Source organism: Falco rusticolus, chromosome 6 (assembly GCF_015220075.1).
Source record: "Falco rusticolus isolate bFalRus1 chromosome 6, bFalRus1.pri, whole genome shotgun sequence".
Lineage (NCBI taxonomy): Eukaryota > Metazoa > Chordata > Aves > Falconiformes > Falconidae > Falco > Falco rusticolus.
In genome coordinates this window covers 45,584,444-45,605,887 of record NC_051192.1, presented here as the reverse complement: position 1 = coordinate 45,605,887, position 21,444 = coordinate 45,584,444, and the positions used below count along the sequence as shown (strand labels likewise).

At 37.9% G+C, this 21,444-nt stretch overlaps 1 protein-coding gene across 2 annotated transcripts in view; it reads left to right on the top strand.

Moving 5' to 3' along the window:
* Positions 1-21,444, top strand: part of PLEKHG1 (pleckstrin homology and RhoGEF domain containing G1) — a 136,237-nt gene that overhangs the window by 16,787 nt on the left and 98,006 nt on the right. The window lies entirely within an intron of this gene.

The following is a 21,444-nucleotide window of genomic DNA, read 5'->3' as shown; positions in this document are numbered from 1 at the left end:
GGTGGGCTTCTGCTGCCTTGGAGAGGGGCTGGGGATGGAGCCAGGAGAAGCTCTTTACCTGGCTTGACAGACTGCAGAGAGGGAAATTTTGGGGATGGATGAATGACAGGAAAGGATCTGGCAGGGAAGAAGAAGGGGACTTGAAGGTATGGAAGACAAATATCTGGGGAAATGCTTGGGAGGGGTCAGTAAAGCAGCTGGGTGAAGCAGTTATGGTATGGTAGTGGAGTGTACCACAGCTTGTCCTCTGCATCACACCAGCCAGTTTTTTCGCAACTTATTTTTTCTTTTTGTCTCCTGTATTTTAAAGATGTGAGTGAAAGTGGGATGCACTCTGCAAACCCTGAGTGTGCCTTGACAGGCTATCTTTTTGTTCTTTCTTGCCGCACAAAGTGTTTGGAAAAACACTTAATTGAAAGAGCTCTGTAAATCTGAGTCCTTACCACTTTGTTGTCCTCTGTTCCTTCCTTTTTCTTTTATCATGTTTAATTGCAGCATTTCTTGTAAGCAAGGTGCCAGTACTCAGCTTTTGCGCAGACTAAATATTTTGGTGCTTAAAGTGAGGGGTAATGCTTGTGTTGAGTTTGGATGAAGCTGTTAACATTGAAAGTTAACACTGGGTAGTGCTACCCTCTTTCTTGGGGGTTTCTGATGTATGTTGGATAAAATTGGGATTTTTTTTTTCAGCCCTTATCTTGTCACTTGCCATCTCAAGAGCTGTTGTCCCTGTCCTCTTAAGAGAGAGTCCCCATCACTTAATAAAGGAGGTGTTGAGATGTACAACGTTGTATCCATAAGGTACTGTTTAGCTGGAAGCTTACAGCCTTCATTAAGCTAAAGAGGTTTTTCAAATGACAGTTATACAATGGCCATAAAGATGAGAAAAGTAAGCAAGAATATACTGTGCTGTAGGTCAACATCAACATAGCTAAATACAAAATTCATGATACCATAAATGAATCGTGCTGCAATTAATGCCCCAGTGATACATATGCCTTTATGGTGTTGGCAAACTGGGTGTCAAAACTGTGACCCTTCCTTTGATCGGATTTCTACCCCCACTCTAACTTTGCAGACAGTGCGGAGTAATCAATTGTGTAATTATCCAGCATAGATAAGGTTAAACTTCTGTCATTGCTGTTTTTCCCTGATCAGATCAGATTTCAGAAAATGGAAAACCAGGTGCCATAAAACCAATTCTAAACTAGGTGTGTTTTTTCCCTTCTTTCTAGTGGTAAGGCTGCTCTTTTTTTTTCTTCTTCTTCTTTTTTCCTTTTCTTTTCAATTTTTTTTTTCATTAGGTTTGTCTAAAGGTAATTTAAGAAACTAAATAATCTTTTTCCTTTCTGAGTGAGATACACAGAGACCCTGTTCATGCCTCCAAAACCTTTTAAATGTTTAGCCTGTCCCCAAAGGATTTCAGACTTATCTTGCATCTGTTGGCAAGCATTATGTTGTAGCTAAATACTAGTCATGGCACCAGCCAAGTAATACAGGAAAAACCCACCAAATCAGTTGAAAACTATTTGCTCAAGTCTTTGTAAGTTCCATTTCATTGATCTCTTAATGCGTTATGGCGGGTTTTAAGAAAGATAGTAAATTGTTAATTTGAGATTTTTGCAGTTCTAAGCACTACATTGATGTAGTATTCTGCATTTCTTGACTCATGAGAAACTCTTGAATATTTGTGTGACAATGTATTCCAGTTGCTAAAATGTTTTTATTATGGAATTCAGGCTTTGGGAATAGATGTGAGTTCTTTCATCCCGAGCTAAAGATGCAATATATGACTTAGAGCAGGCCTGTAGGTTGTTTTACAAAATTTTCAGACATCTCTGAGTATTGATGCATTGATGACTATACACACAAACCAAAATCCTATTAAAATGTCTGTTGAGGCAGACATTCATTAAAGCATAATACACAGCAACTCAGTAAAAGAAACTTCAACCTCTAAAAGAAAGATTAGCTACTGCTTTTATCAGCATGGTCATCGCTTTGAAGATACTAAACATCTGGTTTCCTTCTGGGAGAATTATGTTCTGTCCACTTGACCCTTTGTAAAAGTAAATATTTTTATTAGTTACGTTATGTAGGAATCTGAAAAAATATTTAATACATGAGAAAAAACACCTTTGCATACTTAGCTTCAGTTGCATAAGTACAGTATATCAAATGCTGTTTTGTTCTCAATTAATGAGCTTCTTTTGTAATTAAAAAATTATACCAGTATGGAATTTGGTATGAGACATAACTAAGATTTTCCTTATTTTCTTTGTTTTCCTTTTTAAAAGATTTTTCTTTTTTTCCTCTCACTTCCTTGTCACCTCCCAAGAGTGTGTTTGTTACCCTTAAAGACATTTCAGCCCTAACTGCTTTCCTTCAGCCATAGCTTTAAACTGTACTTCAGGGGTAAACCTAGCTTGGATTGTATTTGTTTACTACGTAATTCAAATGTGTGAAGTTACTTAGTAAGGATAGTTGTATACTTTGAGTATCACAGTCTTCTGTGATCAAATGGAGGTTAAAGATTATTGGAGATGTAGCTTCTAATCCTGTTTTCAAGGTAGAATAGAAAAGAACTGAAAATCATAATTGTTATATTTGTTTATTCCTTGTGGAAATAGATTACTTGGGAAAAATACCCTCCATACATACAGGTTTAAACACTAATGTTGCTTGCTTTGTGCCAGCGTGAAGGTCACTGGGTATCTTTTAAAATACATGATGTAGTCTTTTCAGTAAGGGAAGGCATCGGACTCTATGAAATGTCACACTTGAGAATGATTTTAAAAGTGAAGCCAGTTAGGAATTTTTCAGCTAAAAATATTTTGTTGGAAAATAGCAATTTATTGAAAACAGTATTTTGCACAAACAGTTTTCAATTAAACTTCAGTAAGAGAAGTTCTTGAGATACAGGACTGTAAGAAAATGTCATTCAGTTACATGGAAAAATAATATAATTTTAAACTGAAGTGAATACAATCTCTCTGGAAATTTCTGTCTTTTTTTAATTATTTTCATTTGGATTACAATCTTTCAATGGTCTCTACCTCTTCCTCACAAAAAACATGGATATATTCAAAATTCTACTTTTCATTTTTCCATAAACTGGAAAGATAGCTTGCTAGTCGCTTCTAGTGTACTGATGTTCATTTTTGCAAATTGTCATTATGGAAGAGATTCTTCTGTTGTTTTAATGCGAACAGTCTGACAAATGTCAGACATGATGTGACTCAAGTCATGATGATTCCTTCTATTCCTTTTGTTACTCATTTGACATGTATTAGAACTCTCACTGATGACGTATCAATGAATTTAAGACCTTCTCCAACTTCTTACAAATTTGATGTGTCCTGTTTATTATGGTTATTATTATTAATATTGGTCTAAACAGTGTTGCTCATGTAATAAGCACTATAACTGCCTGTATCTTTATTGAACGCCCCAATGTTGAGTGTTTATTAATCTTTAGAGTGAAACCTTTCAAAAGACTATGTGCCACTTAGTTGCAGAGTAGAGAGCTTTTGATAAGTGTGTTGCAGGATAATTGGAGACACTTGTGCCAAATCTGTCTAGAATCTGATCAAAACCAAAAATACAGTTTTCTGTGTTTATTTTGGGAAATAGGTTCATGGTTTTAAAGTTTTCCTCATATACCAATATTTATGAGAAATGACAATGAAGTGGATTTTAAACAGCACATTATAATTTAAAATGTTATTGTCTCTCTGAAGCACATCTGGTACCACAAGATCTAAAGCTATTAATTTGGCCAGGACAATGAGTTCTTTATGAATTGGGTCTGGCCCATTGAAATGAGTTTGCTCCTGAATTAATGATGGTGGAGGATGGGGAGTTTGGAGTAATGACCATCTGCTGGGTTGTTAATGTCCAGCAGACTTTGAGACGCAGTGACGCCTGTGGTAACACACTTGTGCTAACCTTAATATCTGTATTATTGGTATGATTAGAACAAAGGAATAAAAAGCTGGATGGACCTGTAAAATTCAGGTAATTTGTGTGTGTGTGTGAGAGAGGACTGTCTTCCAGGGGTGGAAGCTTACTGCTTATCCACTGGAGTGAGGGTACTCAGCGCAAAAAAAATAATAATAATAAAAAAAATATATAAAATCCCTACCAACCAAGCTTACCATTCAGTGTTATTTTCTGTTTTCAAGTTATTCTCCATACCTGAGAAAAGCTTGATTTGACTCCTCCATGCTCCAGGAGAGATGAGGGGCAAAAATTCAAACTCTTTTCACTTTGGGGACTGGAGGAGCCCCGCACAAGTGCCATTGTGCTGCATCTGCTATGGTGCAGCAGGGCATGTGTGACAATCAGAAGAGTCCCTAGCTCTTTGTCCCTGTTGTTACTCATTCTACATACCTAGGTTAAAGCCCAGGATGTAATTTAAATGCCTAAAGCCGTAATTCTCATGAACTCATTTTGCAGCTTTTCAACACTGACAGTGGCATACATTTCTTGATGTTGTCAAATAACATTTTGCTTTATCTGTACACTTATCAGCCATAAGGTTATAGATAATTGAGCAAATTTTGTAGTGTAAATAATTGTATAAATAAGGGAGTTATTCCTTCCCTGCTTGCTTGCATATTGGTCTTTAAGGTGAGTGACACAAGCCTGCTGCATGCTTGCTGGAAAAGAGATTGGTAGCTGGGGGGTTTCCTTAAAATGGATTGGCAATACTGATAGAAAAATGCGTACTTCATTCTGTGTATGTGGAAAGCATAATGTAAATATACATTTATTTATAAATAGGCATAATACAAATATTTTAATATCTTTATAGTATTGTACTTCCTGCCATTGATCTTTATCACTAAAAGTAAACAAATTGTTTTGCCTTGATGGTTCTTATATGTTAATCTAGGACTGCAAAATTGTACTTCCAAAGATGCTGTTCATGGTAGATGTCTTGAAGATGCCAATGTTCATGGTGTTTTGATATGATAGGATGAATTAAAGGGTGGAAGACTTCCAAAGTGTATTTCATACTGTATATAAGTGTTAGTGCTTAATTAATGATATTTGGATGTTGGGTTTTCATTGCAGCCTACAGTAGCAGGCTCACATTTAGGAATAAGCAGACTTCCTGGCACAGAGGAAAAGTAGGATGTAGAACACTCCCTGATAACCAGGCACAGGGGAAGCTGTGTGCCATCTCCTTCCAGTTCTGAATCTGTAGGGCATTTTAGTGTTCTTCCCAATACCTTTTTTTTTTCCATTTATTTCATTTGAAAGGTTGAAAACCTCTATTTCTCTTGGTATAGTCTTATAATCTTGCCAAATGAGCAGTCTGCCGCATCAGTTAAAGTAGATCTTTGATAGAGTCCTTGAAGGGTGGAAAAAAGAGCAAAGCTGCAGTAACAGCCCACAAAACATATGTGTTGTTGAAATGGACTTTATTATCTATTTCAGTTTTAATACATGGTTAGATTGTAAAAGGAGGACTTATGTTTTTGTAATTACTTCTCTGAAAAGTGAAGCAGTTCACTTCCTTAGAGGAATATGCTGAATCTTCAGCTTCAGAGATTTGAAGCTGGTAGTTTCAGGTAATCCGGTTTAAATAATTTTTATAACAAAAAAATTAAACAAATAGTGGGTTTGTGTGTAAATTTTTGCCAACAGCTGACTTTGGAAAAAGACAAAATTATTCTAGACACATTATAAAAGTTACGTTAATTCAACTTTCCAGGGCTTAGATAATCCCAGCCTTGTTCCTTGGGTTGGTTTGTTTGCTTTGGTCCCCATCTCCACCCTCCCCCATCTATTTTACAAATAAAGCCAAATAATAAGAATAACTTGACAGAAGCACCACACAGACATGTATTTTAAAATAGACCAAACTTTTCTTATGTTTAGGTGTAAGACTCTAAAGACTCAAAAATAACAGTTAATGTTGAAGTTTGGTAGTTACTTCAACCTACGCTAGAGTTATTTTCGTTCAGTGTCTTGGGTTCCTATTTTCCACATATTAGGGTCAATATTAAAATGGCTAACCAGTTTTGAAAAATTTGGCCTTTGTTTTGTAATAATTATGATTCATTGCAGCTTCTTCCCAAACTTTAATGGCTTTTGCTTAAACTGTGCTAGAGTTGGATTCAGAAAGAAAACCCTAAACCCTTCAAACCACAAAAAACTCCCTTCCATTAAGGATCTGCTTTACATTTCATGCTGGCATTAGCCTGCTAGTGTCATGAGGATGCCCAAACATCGGACTTGTGTCTGGAACAGTAAGAGGACTTTTCTTGCTACAGGAGAGCTGGGCAACCCCCTCTGAACTCTCCTTGTGGGACAACTCTCACTCCAACATAGCTGAAGGAGGCATCTACCAGTTGTTGGGCTACACGGGAGCTGAGATGTTGCAGAGAAAGGTGGCCACAGGTACAGAGACAGAAGACACTGCTGCTTTTTGGAAAGTTTGTATCTGATCCATTGTAAAGGTCGGGACTGAAAGGTAGAAGTGAACCCTGCCCACTGGCAGTGGCATATGCATAATAGAAGAGTAGTTTTGTTGAATGTAATTATACTTTCTGCTCTCCAGAGAGCATGGTTGTCTTTTTTTATCTCACCTCCCCCAGCCTGTTCGGCTTTCTATACCGGTGTATGGCTCTCCATTCAGAGTTCTTTGAATCTTTGGAGTTTGTAATGGAATTAAATTAAAAGTGCTCAAAACTACATTTCAGGAAAGTTTATGAGCGTAGGTGGCCTGAGAGAGGAGTCCTATGAGGTTACATCTGTATTAAATTCAGATGGGCCGAAGAATGTTGCCAGGCCTGGAAGAAGATGGTCTGTGATGGTCGTGTTTGCTGGTATGATTTGTGGAAATTACAGCTAGCCTTCTTCCCAGACAGTTTCCAGGCATAGCTCAGTCCCCAGTCCAGTTCAGCCATCACTCCTGAGAGATGGTTTTTATGCACCCTATTTTGGAGACTAAGGTGGTTCATTAGCAAAGATGTGGCCTATTTGGTCCCAGCTTGCTTTTGTACCCAGAGGTGCTTTTTGGGTGCATCTGATGCATTAATTTAAGAATAGCCTTCATGTTTCCAATGACGAAATTCTGCAACATGAGCTCAGCCTTTATTCAGCATCAGAGAATCTGCTGGTTGGTCCAGCGATCTTGTGTGTGTCTTCACTGTCTGGAAAATCAAGGATCACTTTATTTCATGTGAGCGCATCTTCTCCTCAGTCAGCATGGCATTTCTCTGCTGTGCAGACTTTTTAGTCCCTCACTTGCATAAGCTTGCTGTGCAGAGCTGCTATTATTTATTTTAAAGTGATTTCTGGATCTTTTGTTTTGTAGGGATAAATGGAGGAGCTAGGAACCAAGGAAAAGTTAGTTGTTTATTTTTGTTTTTTTTTTTAATAAAGAAAAAAGAAGAATTTGGAACTGGCTTGGCACTTGCTAAATTGACATGCCCTGGTGGGTCAGCACACAGTGGCAACCGTTGGGCAAAAGGTGATAGCGGCTTGATGATACCCCCAGGAATACAACACAGGCTGTGGAGACAGACGGGGTGGGAGAGAGATGGAGTAACTGTCATCAAATCTAAAGGGAGCAAATGCTTTTTCCTCCACCTACTCCTCTTGCCTAAATGCGGTAAGGCTTGGAGGGCTGCAGAGTCTTATTTGTTGGTGAGATAGAGGGGTTTCCTGCTCTTTGTGGTAATATACACAGCCCTTTGTCCACGTATGAAATACAGCAGGGACTTTTTTTTTTTTCTCTCTCTCTCTCTTCACCTCCCCCCCCCCGCCCCCCCCGTTGCTCTGCTGAATAGTCTGACATCATCCCAGAGCTGAGGCAGGGCCAGGTGGTGTCCTCGCCTAGCCCTGCCTCTCACCGGATTCAGCTGGAACTTGCTGTCGTTAGTATGCGCCCTGAGTGCCCGAGTTCCTCGGAGTACAAAATGTGGGCTAGGCAGCAAGAATGGAGGAACTGGGATTTTTATGTACCAGGGGTGGAATTATGTAACTTGAAACAGCATTACTGGAATACCTCTGTGTTTTTTGGTTCAGTACATCCATACTTAATAATTGAATAAACCATTAAGGTTTATAAATGCTTAGTTGTGTGTCTTGGCAGAGCTTTAGGTTTGTTCCCCAATTGCTGAACTTGGGAGGCTGTTTTGCAGAAAGTTCACTTAAGTTATTTCTTCCCTTAAGAGTGGAAGAAAAGGAACTTTCATCTGAATTCATCAGGCTTAGCTCTAAGAATTCAAAAGGCTTTGGAAACTGGCTGAAGCTCTTGGTACTGACTTGAGTAATATCCCCTTGAATATTTGCTTTAGTCAAGACTATTCAGAAATCCCCCTCCCACCTGGGTCTTATTTGTGTTAATTTCCAGTACTAGATCAAATGGCCAACAAAATACAAAGCTTTGCCTCTTAAAAATAGGTTCTTCAGGAGTTGTTTGTTGTATCCTGATGCCCTGATTTTACGTTCTGTGTTTATATAAATGGAAGTAACTGGAAGGACGTACCCATCTCTATTGTACTGCAGAGGTGTATTGCATTGCCAGTGGGAAAACACTGTCAATCATGAATTTTCGTTGTGTTTGGAACCACAGTGTTGATATACGTGTTATAAAAATGAAGGAAGCGTGTCTGATGGTTTCTTATTGCTGTAAGATTTCATCTACAGTTTTGCTGTAGAATTTCATGTACAGTGATTTGTGGAGTTGTCTTATTTGTACCCTCCACACGTCTAATGCAGTGCATAGTATTTACATGTCCTTTGAAACTTATTTCCATAATTTGGGGAATTATATTGATTGTTTTCAATTAAGGAGAACTGAATTCCTTAATGTAGCTGTTTGCTGGTTTTCATAACCAGCAAATAAAAAAAATAAAATGAAATAAATTTTCAGGATTTCTTCTCTTTTTCAGGATAGAAATTAAATACTTGATTACCCTTTGTGCTGACTTCTAGTGGTGTTGAAGTACACATGGGATCAGTCTTTCACTCCAGTAAAATTTTACTTGGTGGGAATAGATAGGAAGAGACACATCCCTATAAAGGATAACAGTAATTCTGGCATCTCAGCTAGAGCAGGGAAAGCTGACTGCTGAATGCATGATTTGTTTCTGATTCTCTGCTAACTATATAGAAGGAGAAAAAGCTTCACTGTTCAGTGTGGTTAAAATGGAGAATTAAGAAAGGTGACCTTCATCACTGGTCCAAGAGGGTGGAGAAGGTGGAGAGAGGAGAATTTGGACTCCTTTCCTATGTGAAAAGTGTCAGTATAGAAGTGTTGTGATCTTAACACCTTCTAAAACTGTCGAGTAAAGTTAATGGAAACCCTTTTTTGACTACCCCTTACTAACCTGTATTTGAACATGATGTTTCTTAATGATCGCTGTCCTTGAAATAATTTTCAGTCTGAAGCACTAAATGATTTGTGGTGATTTTTATTCTGTCTTATTGAAAGCTACAAACAAACATGCAGTTCACCAAAGAAGGGTCTCTCTTAGCACAAGCTGAGAATTGCTAGAGTTGTTTCAAGAATCTTACAAATCTCTGAAAGACTCTCAACAATTGCATACTTTTTTATAAGCTGTCCATGAGGTGTCAGATGACTATTATTTTAGTACAAAATAGTTATTTCTTGGTTTCTGTGTTTGAAAACTAAGTTATTTGCTTTGTTTTCTAAGAAGGTGAATGAAATCCTGTCAAATGCACAATGACTCAGACTATGCAGCTGTTGAGAATTACTTACAAACAACTGATTTGTTCAAACCATGTCTTTTAGACTAATGTAGAAAGGAGAAAAACATACAGCTGAAGGAGATCACCTTTCCAACTATAACATTTGTAAGTGATGTTATTTTTTCCCCATGTGTGGTTGGTGGTTTGTTTTTTTCGCTGAATGGACCTAGTGTTCTCATCTGGGGCCAGTGAAGGTCTGCATTTGGCGATGCAGTCTTTAGTAATAAATTCAACTTTTCTAAGAAAGCATGTTGGAGATAAGCTCCGTTATGACATTAGAGGGAGTTTCCCTATCTAGAGAATGCTGCATCTTAATGCAAAAGAGATGTTTATTCAGCAGTTTGTCAGCTGCTTCTGTCCGAATGGTTATTGACTTTCCTCTGGAAATTGTGGCAGGTTAGAGATTGTTGCTGTGTGTGGTTTCTTTTTTACCAGTTTTAGTCTCCCAGGTTCTCTACTTGTGTTGATCATAGGTTGATGAAATAATTTCCTTTCTAGTCATCATTAAATATTCTATATACTTTGTAGTGAATATATATATATGCATGTATTTATACTTATGTGTGTATATACAAAACCCGTGGTTTGCTAGAGATTAAGCAGGAGTGTTATTTGATACTATGTATTTTCCCTATCCTCTGCAGTATGCACATGCATTTTAATGCCACAAAAGCAAATAGAACTAAGCTTGCAGTCACGGAACTCTGCTGAACTGGCGACACATTATTCAAAGCTAATGTACAGCAAGAGGGCCCTGCTTTCTCCATCACAACTAGCCAAAGCATTCCGTAGGTAACTGCATACTTTGGCTCTAGAAAATACATTGTTTGCAAGCCACGCTTCAACGATTGCACTCTGGAGTGTCTTGATAAATAGTGGAGCATATTTACAGAAAACATCCCTGTCTGAGTTATGAAGCCATTCATTTGGGCAAACTGCAAGTGAACGTGCACAGCACTGTCAGTTTGTCTAATTTCCTCTTTTTTTCCGTGTGTACAGTGTGTATATAAATACATATACGTGTACACAGATGTAGGTATCCTCAAAGCAGAGAGAAGGAAAAACTGGAGGACTGTGAAGCGGTCAGGCAGTCAGCTGCCTGAGCCAGGCCTGGGGGGCAGCCAGGCAGAAAGCTTTGACCATTGATACATTGAGACATTGATACAGCTATTTGCTGTGTTGTTGCCTAATGTTATATACTCTGTGATGAAAACAAAATCCCAGGAATTTTCATTAATCACACTTTACTGTAGTCAAAAATTACATGGGCTTTTTTCTGATGTCTGTGGGGAAAAATTGTGTTTCACAGAGCAATGTTGTTATGCATGGCTGTACTTTGGCTAGCTGTTCAAACGACAATTTCTGGGAAAGCTAACTGAGTATTACTTGTCTAATAAATGTAAAGCTATGTCTAAACCTCTCATTTCAGCAGTAATACTGTGCTCAGGCAATTACAGTTGAAGGAAACACACAAATTAAGTTTGTAGAAGCCCTTCTCCTGATGGTGAATCTGTGCCCATTCCTTTCCTTGCAAAATGTGACATAATCACCGTAAAAGTAGCGAAGGATTCATGTGTAAAGTGATAATTATCCGTTATCCTGGTTTTAAGTAGGCTTCCCCTTCATGAACAAGCCTCAGCAGTGCCAAACCAAACATTCCTTTGCATCTTTTCTTCCCTTCCCCTCCCCAGCTCTCCAAAAGAGTTTACAATCGAGGGGAAGAATATCTTTCTCTCTTGTGTACTTGGAATTAACATTGTTTAGGAAAATTTTTAACAAAGTAAATGAACCTTCTGGACAGCACTGACATTTTGTCTTTCATCAGTATGATCTTCTGGAAGTTCTGTGGGTTTTTTCTATAGCAAGGTCTGAAGTTATTTCCCTGAAAATAACATATTACATATGTTACATTACAAACATATTACAAGGTTTTATAGAAGAGTTAAAACAGTCTAATTGGAGTTGATGCATACTAATTGCTCTGTTGTTAGCAAGACTGGAAGAAAAATAGCAGTGCTTTGAAAAACTTGCACATGAGAGAAAAAACTTGCAATTTTGATTTGGTGCAGTGCAGCATTTTGTGTTTCTCTTTTCTTTTTTCTTCTCTTTTTAGGGAGCTTTCAGAAACATGTATTTAAGTGGAGAGAAGAAATATCCCTAAACCAGCTGACTTTGCAATGGACTTTCTGTATTTATACTCTTAAAAAGCATTGGGCTGTTCTGTTGTCTTAGAGTATTTGCTTTTGGATGCACCTTATCTCTTTGTCAAGCTGTCCATGAATGTGGTTTCAAGGTTTGCATTACATACTGGCTATGTGAATCTAGGAAGATGTCATTCTGTCTCCATGCCTTGACTCTGGCCCTACACAAAGTTGAAACACATACAAATTTTGTTCATCCCATAGATATCAGCTTTTTTACTGACCTTAAAATATCAAGAGTATCTCTGTAAGAGGACCATAGAGCCTTCATTTAAAACAAAACAAACCCCAGAAAAACCTTCGTTATTATCATAGTGTGATTTCAGGAGGGACTACCCTATGTAATATACGCAGCCTGGCGTCCTAACTAAGTGGATGGCAAGGTGGTTTCCCTTTTTCTATAAAGTGTGGTGGTGTTAGTGCACTGTAGCTGGGTGTCAAGAAGTTTCCCATAACAGAAATAGAAATGTGAAAAGGTAGTGTCAGAAGGTAAAATCCTTGCAGACATGGTATGTTTCTCCCATAGTAACAAAATTCTTCAGATATAATGGAATCCATTGGTATGTTATCCATCACTGTGGTATTTATTCAACACATAGGACTGAATTCAAATTCATTTAAGACATTGCATACTATAATTTGTTTTCAATGTTATTTGTCTTGTTTGCTGTGATTGGGTTCTTTGTGCTTTAACAACAGCTTTGCTTCCTCGCAGCCTGTTTTGGTTTCATTTCCTCCACTACTTGATCCTGTAGTGAAATGATGAATTTGCACAAGTTGTCTTTTCCAAGACAGTGTGTAGAGATATCCTAAGCACGGGCATCAAGTAAAAAGAGAAGTAGCTCTTTAAGTGCTACCACACATCTGTAACAGAAAAGCAATTTGGAGGAGATACCAAGCAGGTATCAGGGGCTCTTTACTATATATCCCAGACACAAGTCTGGAGGGTTTTGGTTTTTTTTTCTTTATTCTTTCCTGTCTATCAGAGAAACGGGATTACAAAACAACTACTAGGATGCTAGATGGGTTATTGCCCTTTTGGGGTTGTTGTTTTTTAATAGTTGTTGGGGTTTTTAATGTTCGAGAGGGGCATGCAGCAGCAGCAGCCCTGGCCCTTAATCAGGAATCTAAAGCTGCAGCTGCTGAGCACCAGAGACTTGAATGTGGAAAAGACTGAAGAGAGACACTTTGTGTGTGTGTGCATCTGTGTAATTGTTTTAGCCAAATCAGCATCTCCCCTAGTTGTAGCAAAGTTCAGAGCTTTGAAAAGGAATTTGAGTAATTCTGAGATCAACACTGCTGAAATATTTTCCTCTTCAGTTTCCTTTCCTTAACCATGTACACTATAAAGCAACTTTTGTTATTGTTGAAGTTTCACAGGTTCATATCTAGGTGTGGAAGGTTTGTTTTTTTGTAAAAAATGTTTAAACCAGAATTTTTGTCCCACTAGTGAGGTTTCTGCTATATACCTCACTAGAATTAAATCTATTGGAAACTGAGACCTAATGCATCTGCAGTGCATGCTTTCATGAGAAAGGTTGCAAGAAAAGCATTTATTTTTTTAACAAGTCAAGACACCCACCTGGAGTATGTTGGAGAGGTGAATGGTGGGCAAGGCAGAAAGAAATGCAGCTGTAGAACTAATGGCTAGAGGCTGTATTTAGCTGTAACTCCCTTAGGTGACATGAGAAAATAATTGTGTACGTTCTTACAGTATTGGAGAATTTGTTAGGGAATAAGTCATGTAGTCTGTTCTGGCAACTGTCACGGTCTAGGCTATGGGTTTGACTGTTCTTGCAATGTGAAGACTTGTACCCTAAAATCCTTTAGTCTCTTTAATGCTGTAGCTGGTGTACGTGCCTTTTTGTGCTATTTCAGCACTTGGTATGTGCATTACTGAAGAGTCACAATTTAGTGGTACTGCAAATAAACTCTTCTAGTAAAGAAAATGTTGAACTGTGTGCTCTTGTCTCTGGTGAGGCATTTTTCTTTTTAAATGGGTTTGTTTCAAATTCAGTTTTCTTTATGTGGCCCTAATTAGCACTTAACAGTGGAACTAGTGTTATCTAAAAAATGAAATCAGAAAACAATGTAATGGTAGTTCATTTAATCTTAGTCTTAAATTTCAATAATGAAACCTATACTGTTGGTTGTTTTTTTTCAGAATAACCAATCGTAATGCATTAAAAGTTGTTATTGCTTAAATTGCTTAGAAAATAGTCCATGTAGAATACATTGCTTGCTTGTTGAGTAGATTTCTTTGAGTAATGGCAGCAGTATTTTGTGATACGATAGCTATCCTTGGCAGTTATGACTTGCTGTTGCTGCACTCATACAGTCTGTGCTGGGACTTACCTCAAAGTCCCTAATCATCTTGGGACTGACCTATTTATCCTGCTCTTCCTTGGTTTTCATCAGAGTGGATGTCAGACATGTCCTGTGCTGAGCCACCTGATCCAAGTCTGTCTATTTTCTTAAGCTTAGATTCAAAAGAAAATGTCCAAAGTGACAGTCCTACTGTGTGTAAGTGAAACATGGTCTTTTGATGGATTTTTTTTTTTGTTTGTTTATTTGTGTGGGTTTTCTTAAACTTTTGTGAAGACCTGTAAGGGCTGATGAGATTAATTGCACTGTACAAAGGCATGAGATAAGCAATATATGTGTGTCTAATTTGAAAAATGTCCAGTGCTTTAGCAAAACCCTGTGGTTTATTCTGATGACAGGAAGTTTTGAGATCAGCAAAATGGTGGCATATAGTGGTTTAGCCGTCAGGCTATTCAAACCGATCTCCAAACTTGAGCAGTAAGCATGCCTATTCAGATATCTGAAAATTAGAAGGATTCATTACACTTGTTTGGCATGATGACCAGAAGGGAGAGGCAGTTTCTGCTACAAGCATTTGGTTTTGTCCACAAGTTGCAGGCTGTGTGGCATGATAAGGCTGAGCTGATGCTACCTGTAGGGGCTTTACTGGAACAAGTGGCTTTGTACCTCAGAAACGCATCATTGTGGGCAAGTGCTGTCATGATTTCCTACCACTACAGGGGAGGCATTGGTTTGTTTTCTGTCAGCTTTCTGTAGTACAGCGTGATTATGTGCAATGTATGGCTGATCTCCTGCCAAGTTGCATGTATAAAATAGGACACTTTCAATGATACTCATTAACAGTTCATTTTTACAGGAAGAAAAATAACAGTGGTTAATTATACTTAGTAATTTCAGTTCTGGCCGTGTGAAATTACTTTGAGTTTGAAAGCTATTGCTTCCGCCAAGCATGAGAAAGTGCCATGATCAACACAGAGCTAATGCATCAGAAGTAAATGCATTTCACCAATTAAAACTAACATCTTTGTGCTTCGGCTTTGAAATTATGCTTCACGAGGGTATTTGGGGAGTGTCAGTCAAGATGTTGATCCCTCTTCCTCCTCCCAGAAGACCCTGTGGGGTAGGTTTCCTCTTTGTTTCACTTGGCATTGTAGCAGCACATGTTAAGTGAGGAGGCTTGCAGCATGGTTGGACGCTGACCAAATGTTTAGTACATCTCATCTTTTCAAGAAGTTCATTCTATACAAAGTTTGAAGGAGAAGACTGCATGTCACATTCCCTCCTAGACCTCATATCCTGTGTTACTCTAAAAAATATGCTGTCTTGACTCCCAGACTGAAACACAGTGATTAGCTGCTGAACTTGATCTTTTAGTGGGTTTGGAAAACCATGACCAAAGCCTTGGGATAGCACTGGGAATGGATTCAGAGCTATTGGCGAGGCTGGAAGAAGGAGAAGATGTATGCATAGCACTTAACCACAGAGGAGCCAGACAGCTCATTCCTTATAATGGAACATTTGTGATGTTTTTCACATTCAAACAGAGTGAATTACAGTGAAACAGAATGCAAGTGACAAAGGGATTCTGTGATTGGGTCTTTGCTTAGCAGGAGGGCATTAGGTTTTTTTGGATTGCAGTTGCAATATGGACGATTACCTCCAGAAACTAGGCAGAGGATGCTGTAGATTTATGCTGTTTTGAAGAATGGGGCAGGAGAGAATGTGATGTTACTATGGCTTTCATCAGTGGGGCAAACAATGTGCGAAGGAGGTTTTGCTCCTTCTTGTCAACATAGATCAGTTGGTCTTGTCTGGACCAGTTCACCTCCTGGTGCAGTCATCTTAAGTGTCACTGTTACTGGCCTTTGTGAAAAAAAGAAGGTGCAAGGGTGACCTGGTTGAGAAAAATCACCAAAATGTGTAGCAGCTTACTAAAAAAAAAACCCAAACCCCCCAAACAGACAAAAAACCCCACCAACAAAACCCCCCAAACTTGGAATGTTTCGGTATGTGTTGATGTGCAGAGGGAAAAAAGGCTGGGAGATTTTTGTGGAACTTTGAAGGAGAGGACTGTTGGAGAAGGGGAGCAGTAACTTGTACCTACATCCAGAGCTCTGCTGGAAGGGAATGAAAGGAGCATTAGAAATCTGTGCAGTTTTGAAGGAATAAATATTAATTTGAAATAAACTCTAATCTTAAACAGGTACTGCTATGTTACTTTAGAAGGGTTGAGGGGTGGTGGTGAATAGGAGCAGCAATGAGGCTTGATGGCATGTAGTGGTTTGTGTCCTCATAACTTCTGTTCTCTCTGTCCATGTTATTTAGAGTTTCTTTCAATGTCACTTCTTGGTTCATGTGAAAGAATTGTGTTACTGTTAGCATATAAACTTGCTTTTATGGTTTATGTGACCTGAGATCAAAGCTGTTCTCATGGGGTTCAGAGCAGCAATGCATCTGCTCCAGAAGGGATTTTGTAGGCAAACAAATGGCAAAACCTAAATCCAGGACAGATGTCCTTGTTCCCTAACAAAGATACATGCAGTATTTAACAGCCAAATGTCAAGTTCTGGTCGCGTTAATGTGGGTGGGAATTTTGCCATAGCCTTCCTTGGAGTCTGGAGTTTGTCTTGCAACTTGAGACTTTCTGAGTGCTGGCTTTGGCGTCCTGTGAGTGGTTCTGCAGTCAGGAACACAGCATCCAGTACCATTCACCTGAGAAGCACAGCACTCTGACCAGGCTATGTGTGGGCACCTAAGTCTCCTTGTGTTTACAAAATAGTTCACATCAAAAAAACCCTACTAACATCCTTCTTTGTCCCATCCAGTCTTAATTTTTTTTTTTTTAACTACAGCAGGAAGAACTCGTCCAAATGCTGTTTAAAAATAAACCAGTAAATGGCTTTACTGTTAATAGCACAGTGTGTAAAATGGAACTTCAGGGCTTCAGTTGTTTTACATTTATTGAGCTGTATTCATAAAGTATTGACTGTTTAATCTGTAAAAGGCTGCATTAAAAAAATATAATAAAGTATTTTTAAATGAACATTTAGGTGATTGTGAATAAAGTGTCTTCAGTGGAATCTTAATGTTCATGCTCATTGTGCCTCTGGAAGATGGGAAAGAAATGCAGTGTCGCAGGCACTGAGTTTGAAAAGTTTTTGAAGAAATCCAACCAGCTTCCTTGAATATGATCACTTCCAGCTATTTGGAACAGATGTAGACTAGGGGCCAGGGATTTGACACACATGAGGACATTCAGGTAGGATTTTGGTTAGTGATGATCATTGTTCAACATAAATACATAGTTGGACTCCATAGTTACAATTGCAAACAGTCCTATGATGAACAATAGTTTCTTTCAAGCTGCTTGATGCTTTTTTAGAGTACCATGATAAATTGCTGAGAGAACAAAACCGGAACATAAGTCGTCTTTCCAATGAAATTTTTTCCATGAAACTTTAAAATTGAAAATGGCGATACTTCAATTAATAGCTATTTTGAATAATTGGAAACCTTTAATTTTTTTTTAGCATAGTACAGTTAATTTAAGAGATAAGGACTATATGCGTCTGAAATGCAGGTAATCCATATTTTTCCTAAGCATGCTTATATTAAAGTAGTCTTTAGTCACCGACATTCTCTAAGTTTGAATGTTTTCCAATGAATTCAGCTATAGCATGCTATCAGCTTTAGATTCTCTGTTTAAAGGAACTGAGATCTTACTTTTTTTCATAATGTTAAAGCTGATCTGCAAATTTTAGAATCTCAGGATTTTAAAGGCAAACCAATCTACCAGAAGGAACAACAAATTTCTTGAACTAGGACCTCCCAGTATGCCTGTTTGGGTGGCCATGGCTGATTGTGGCCTGTGAAAATGCACGGTCGTACATCTGAATGTTTTTGGTTACTGTTAAAGAATTTTGGTTAATTAAGAAATGTAAACAGTATGGCTGTATTTATTCATAAATTATGAAGGCATATGTATTTCAAGTTCTCTTACTGGGATGTTCTGTGAAAAAGTGCTCAGAGGTGTAAGCAATAGGTAGCAGCTTTGAGTGGTGAATTCAGAAATACCAAGTACCCCATGGACTGCTAGAATAGCTGAGGCAAAGACGCAGAGACCATTAAAGCTATATCAATACTTACATTGCAAGAGTATTTGGAAGGGTCTAACAGGACCTTTTATAAGGTACTGTATATGTTTGATCTTGACAGTATTATTAGTAGTACCCAAAGTCTGCAACAAGATTGTTTGGATAAGTGGAGATCATTTGTATAGAAAGTGAGCAAGAATTACTGTCTTTTACATCTTACTAGCAAGCTTACACCCCAAATGCTGCTTCTCTGCTGGATTTTATGCGAGTCTTGCTTGGCTTATGGCAGTACTGCAGACAGAAATACTTACTTTACTAGCCTGATGAACAGTATTTGTCAGAGGTTTCCTTCCTAGATTAAAACTAGGAACTTTAGCATTCCTTTATTTACTTATTTATAAACTTTTGTTTTCTGAGTAATTCAAAACTTGATATGTTACAGAAAACAAGAGTGGAGTTCTATAATTTTTTTCTTTAAGTCTTTCCTCCTTCCGCTAGCTTTGTTATACCTCTCAGAGAACAAAAGGAAAGCAAAATAAATCTTACAAGATTTATTGCAGTTACATGACAGAAAATCTTGATTACTTGGTGATAGGACTAGGAGTGGTGAAATGGACCTTTTTATCCAAAAATGTGGAATTTTTAAAAGTTTTTTAGTATTTTCTGCAATTTCTAGCAACAGTGTGGAACCAGTTTGCATTAATGAGAAAGAAGGGAGGAAGCATACTTTTTTAGATTTTAAAATAGATGATTTTTCATGCTTTTTAAAGAAGTCACTTAAAATACTATTCTGTGCTGTGCAACTGGACCTCAATTTTTCAGATGTGATTTGTGAAATTGACAGTGCTGTAAGAAAATGTTGAAGGCTCTACGTGGGTCCTGTCACATTTCCATCTGATTGAACTGTCCTGGTACTATTGACCTCCTGTGCTATTTAGAAAAAGCTAGGAAACAGCAACACATTTCACAGACTGATTCATTACTGAAAACCGTAACAGAGTGCAAGTGTTTCTAGACTGTGTTCTGTAGATGTACTTTCTAGGCACAGAGGCTGACTTGCTTCAACCTGTTATAACTATGTTGTCTGCCATGCTGTCATGAACTGTAATGCAGAGCTGCTAAATTGGTAAATCTGTGCAAAACTATTAGTGGCACAGTAGTTTTAAAATTGCCTTGGATTATCCAAATGAGTTTTTGAAACAGAGAGCTCTTGTGGTTGTTGAAAGTCTGAACCTGTTCAATAACTACCCTGGTTTGTGTGCAATGATTGAATGATCCAGCTTTCAATTTACCATTCCATTATTAAAAATGCCAAGGTCGTTCAATGCCAGTTTGAGTCCTGCTTGGGTTTGTGCTGGGGATGATAGGTCATGCTCCATAGAGAGGGATGAGCACAGGTGCTCAGTTAAATTCCAGAGAAGTGACTGTGGGTAGATGTCTTACTTTAAGTGTAATTATTTCTGATACGGAGTTTCAATGACATAAAAGCAGGCTTATCAGTTCTTTAGAAGGTCAAGTAGAAAGAAATGTTGGCCTACTTCAGACGAGGAAAATTAGACTTGCATAAATAAAAATTGGGGCAGGAGGGGCCTTGCTTGTATTTAGCAGTTCTACAAAATGTCAATAAAAAATAACAGTATTTCTGAGACTACCAATTTTATGCCATTAATGCGTCAGTACATTACTCAGTGAACATTTTCATGGTGAAGTTTACTTAATTTCTGTGCAACTCCAACCAACCAAAACCAGAAACCAAATCTGTGGATATCCATATTTTATTATTTTAAAACATGTAGTTCCCTGAATTTCTGATACAAAATGATTTACCTAAAACGTAGAATTTACAGAAAACATTTTCTTGGATTCTGAAATTAATCACAGAAGTAAATATTGTATTTCTTGATATGATTTCTTGGTTCAAAGGCACTGTGTGATTAACTAGTTCTTAACAACTTTCCAGTCATCCAATGATTTACTAGTAATTTCATTTATAAACTGCTGCAATGTTCATAGACAATATGTAGTGCATCATTGAATGCAGAGGGTTGGACAGGAGCTTGCCAAGTTTTAGAGTTAGTTGGTGTGTGTATTCTAGACAACTGTTTTGCGATGACAAGTATGGATAATTAAATTTGAGTAATCTGTCTGAAGAACAAATTTATTTTTTTAAATGTCTTCTAGAGAGTAGGCTTCTGGTTTACAGCAAATTTATACAGGATTTTGGAGACCATTAAATGTTTATAGTTGTTTAAATCCTCTTTTGAGGGCACACTTATTTATTTAGTTTGTGACACAGTACAGCTGTGGTTTATGAACTCATGTGCACAGACCTTCAGGTGGATAAGCGTTATCACTATTAATTTTAGGGAGTTGAGAGAAGATTTTTGGCTAGTATCAAATCTCTAGTGTGCATAACATTGCACAGATGAAATGTCTATGTTAAGGACAAAGTGATTCCTAAGACATGGCTGATTTTTATCCCGAGTACTGGAGATGAATAGGCTGATGTAGCAAATCATATGTACAAGAGTTTCCATCAACTAAATAAGAATTAGTTTGTACCCTAGGATGTGCTAATGGATTGTAGCCTCAGATCTGTATAACATTTCTAAGCCTGTTACATATACGTGAATTAAATATGTCAAATATACTCGCCCCAGATAGCATACCTGAAATACTTTCTGTGACTTAAACTGCTTAAGAAATCCTACGTGTTTTGTATAGTTTGGTTTTAATGTAAAACCAAGCCCTTTATTGGATGTTAAGGCTGAAATGTTTTCATTCTGGGTCTGGTAATAGGATTCAAAACAAGCCATATGAATTTGACAAGATTTTATGGATTTTATGAATTTGAGAGGAATTTAAGGTGAGGGAGCCATTTATTTTGTGTTCAGTCTCTGTTCTGCTGCAGGGTGAGCCAGGGAGGTCTCCCATAACTCCAGATCTGATGATCATCTGAAGTCTGCATGCCGAATCAGCTCTGTTGCCTCAGCATCATTAGAACCAAGACAATTCAGTGACTTCACTAGGATTGAAGGCTGCACAGCTAATACTTCCAACGCTGTGCACTGTGTATAGTGCTGTACACAGCACTG